Genomic DNA, 2,500 nt, shown 5'->3' with positions numbered 1-2,500 from the left:
CAAAATGAAAACAGCTTCCAGCCCCTTTCATGAAGGACTACTTGTGCATATTGCAAGATTTCAGTTTCTAAGTGAATGAGCAAAAGAGCATACAGCACCTGGTATTCCCAGGCGGTCTCCCATCCAAGTACTAACCAGGCCCGACCCTGCTTAGCTTCCGAGATCAGACGAGATCGGGCGTTGCCAGGCTGGTATGGCCGTACGAAATAAGTTGACAACCATAGGCTACTTATCCATATACAGATTTAGCAATTGACAATGCAAGGTAGTCTCTCTCTCTCTCTCTCTCGTGTCAAAATGAAAACAGCTTCCAGCCCCTTTCATGAAGGACTACTTGTGCATATTGCAAGATTTCAGTTTCTAAGTGAATGAGCAAAAGAGCATACAGCACCTGGTATTCCCAGGCGGTCTCCCATCCAAGTACTAACCAGGCCCAACCCTGCTTAGCTTCCGAGATCAGACGAGATCGGGCGTTGCCAGGCTGGTATGGCCGTACGAAATAAGTTGACAACCATAGGCTACTTATCCATATACAGATTTAGCAATTGACAATGCAAGGTGGTCTCTCTCTCTCTCTCTCTCCCTCTCGTGTCAAAATGAAAACAGCTTCCAGCCCCTTTCATGAAGGACTACTTGTGCATATTGCAAGATTTCAGTTTCTAAGTGAATGAGCATACAGCACCTGGTATTCCCAGGCGGTCTCCCATCCAAGTACTAACCAGGCCCGACCCTGCTTAGCTTCCGAGATCAGACGAGATCGGGCGTTGCCAGGCTGGTATGGCCGTACGAAATAAGTTGACAACCATAGGCTACTTATCCATATACAGATTTAGCAATTGACAAAGCAAGGTGGTCTCTCTCTCTCTCTCTCGTGTCAAAATGAAAACAGCTTCCAGCCCCTTTCATGAAGGACTACTTGTGCATATTGCAAGATTTCAGTTTCTAAGTGAATGAGCAAAAGAGCATACAGCACCTGGTATTCCCATGCGGTCTCCCATCCAAGTACTAACCAGGCCCGACCATGCTTAGCTTCCGAGATCAGACGAGATCGGGCGTTGCCAGGCTGGTATTACCGTACAAAATAAGTTGACAACCATAGGCTACTTATCCATATACAGATTTAGCAATTGACAATGCAAGGTGGTCTCTCTCTCTCTCTCTCTCGTGTCAAAATGAATACAGCTTCCAGCCCCTTTCATGAAGGACTACTTGTGCATATTGCAAGATTTCAGTTTCTAAGTGAATGAGCAAAAGAGCATACAGCACCTGGTATTCCCAGGCGGTCTCCCATCCAAGTACTAACCAGGCCCGACCCTGCTTAGCTTCCGAGATCAGACGAGATCGGGCGTTGCCAGGCTGGTATGGCCGTACGAAATAAGTTGACAACCATAGGCTACTTATCCATATACAGATTTAGCAATTGACAATGCAAGGTAGTCTCTCTCTCTCTCTCTCTCTCTCTCTCTCTCGTGTCAAAATGAAAACAGCTTCCAGCCCCTTTCATGAAGGACTACTTGTGCATATTGCAAGATTTCAGTTTCTAAGTGAATGAGCAAAAGAGCATACAGCACCTGGTATTCCCAGGCGGTCTCCCATCCAAGTACTAACCAGGCCCGACCATGCTTAGCTTCCGAGATCAGACGAGATCGGGCGTTGCCAGGCTGGTATGGCCGTACGAAATAAGTTGACAACCATAGGCTACTTATCCATATACAGATTTAGCAATTGACAATGCAAGGTGGTCTCTCTCTCTCTCTCTCTCTCTCTCTCTCGTGTCAAAATGAAAACAGCTTCCAGCCCCTTTCATGAAGGACTACTTGTGCATATTGCAAGATTTCAGTTTCTAAGTGAATGAGCAAAAGAGCATACAGCACCTGGTATTCCCAGGCGGTCTCCCATCCAAGTACTAACCAGGCCCGACCCTGCTTAGCTTCCGAGATCAGACGAGATCGGGCGTTGCCAGGCTGGTATGGCCGTACGAAATAAGTTGACAACCATAGGCTACTTATCCATATACAGATTTAGCAATTGACAATGCAAGGTGGTCTCTCTCTCTCTCTCGTGTCAAAATGAAAACAGCTTCCAGCCCCTTTCATGAAGGACTACTTGTGCATATTGCAAGATTTCAGTTTCTAAGTGAATGAGCAAAAGAGCATACAGCACCTGGTATTCCCAGGCGGTCTCCCATCCAAGTACTAACCAGGCCCGACCCTGCTTAGCTTCCGAGATCAGACGAGATCGGGCGTTGCCAGGCTGGTATGGCCGTACGAAATAAGTTGACAACCATAGGCTACTTATCCATATACAGATTTAGCAATTGACAATGCAAGGTAGTCTCTCTCTCTCTCTCTCTCTCTCTCTCTCGTGTCAAAATGAAAACAGCTTCCAGCCCCTTTCATGAAGGACTACTTGTGCATATTGCAAGATTTCAGTTTCTAAGTGAATGAGCAAAAGAGCATACAGCACCTGGTATTCCCAGGCGGTCTCCCATCCAAGTACT

The 2,500-nt window shown here is 46.6% G+C and overlaps 8 non-coding genes and 1 pseudogene across 8 annotated transcripts in view; all 9 read right to left on the bottom strand.

Annotated features, from left to right (window-relative positions):
* Positions 1-86: 86 nt before the first annotated feature.
* LOC146244083 (5S ribosomal RNA) lies at positions 87-205 on the bottom strand. Its single transcript, XR_014738146.1, has one exon. It is a non-coding gene; the product is annotated as a 5S ribosomal RNA (ribosomal RNA).
* Positions 206-379: 174 nt separating this feature from the next.
* LOC146244082 (5S ribosomal RNA) lies at positions 380-498 on the bottom strand. The gene has a single exon (XR_014738849.1). It is a non-coding gene; the product is annotated as a 5S ribosomal RNA (ribosomal RNA).
* Positions 499-670: 172 nt separating this feature from the next.
* Positions 671-789, bottom strand: LOC146244081 (5S ribosomal RNA). Its single transcript, XR_014738145.1, has one exon. It is a non-coding gene; the product is annotated as a 5S ribosomal RNA (ribosomal RNA).
* Positions 790-961: 172 nt separating this feature from the next.
* Positions 962-1,080, bottom strand: LOC146244080 (5S ribosomal RNA; annotated as a pseudogene).
* A 174-nt stretch (positions 1,081-1,254) lies between these two features.
* Positions 1,255-1,373, bottom strand: LOC146244079 (5S ribosomal RNA). The gene has a single exon (XR_014738144.1). It is a non-coding gene; the product is annotated as a 5S ribosomal RNA (ribosomal RNA).
* Positions 1,374-1,559: 186 nt separating this feature from the next.
* LOC146244078 (5S ribosomal RNA) lies at positions 1,560-1,678 on the bottom strand. Its single transcript, XR_014734725.1, has one exon. It is a non-coding gene; the product is annotated as a 5S ribosomal RNA (ribosomal RNA).
* A 184-nt stretch (positions 1,679-1,862) lies between these two features.
* On the bottom strand, positions 1,863-1,981 carry LOC146244077 (5S ribosomal RNA). Its single transcript, XR_014738143.1, has one exon. It is a non-coding gene; the product is annotated as a 5S ribosomal RNA (ribosomal RNA).
* A 170-nt stretch (positions 1,982-2,151) lies between these two features.
* Positions 2,152-2,270, bottom strand: LOC146244076 (5S ribosomal RNA). Its single transcript, XR_014738141.1, has one exon. It is a non-coding gene; the product is annotated as a 5S ribosomal RNA (ribosomal RNA).
* A 184-nt stretch (positions 2,271-2,454) lies between these two features.
* Positions 2,455-2,500, bottom strand: part of LOC146244075 (5S ribosomal RNA) — a 119-nt gene continuing 73 nt past the window's right edge. The window contains exon 1 of the ribosomal RNA XR_014734724.1: positions 2,455-2,500. This exon is cut by the window's right edge and continues 73 nt beyond it. This is a non-coding gene — a ribosomal RNA (5S ribosomal RNA).

Source organism: Hypomesus nipponensis, chromosome 20 (assembly GCF_054491055.1).
Source record: "Hypomesus nipponensis isolate SF chromosome 20, ASM5449105v1, whole genome shotgun sequence".
Classification (NCBI taxonomy): Eukaryota; Metazoa; Chordata; class Actinopteri; order Osmeriformes; family Osmeridae; genus Hypomesus; species Hypomesus nipponensis.
Note: the sequence above shows the minus strand (reverse complement) of the source record. Positions and strands in the feature narration are given on the sequence as shown.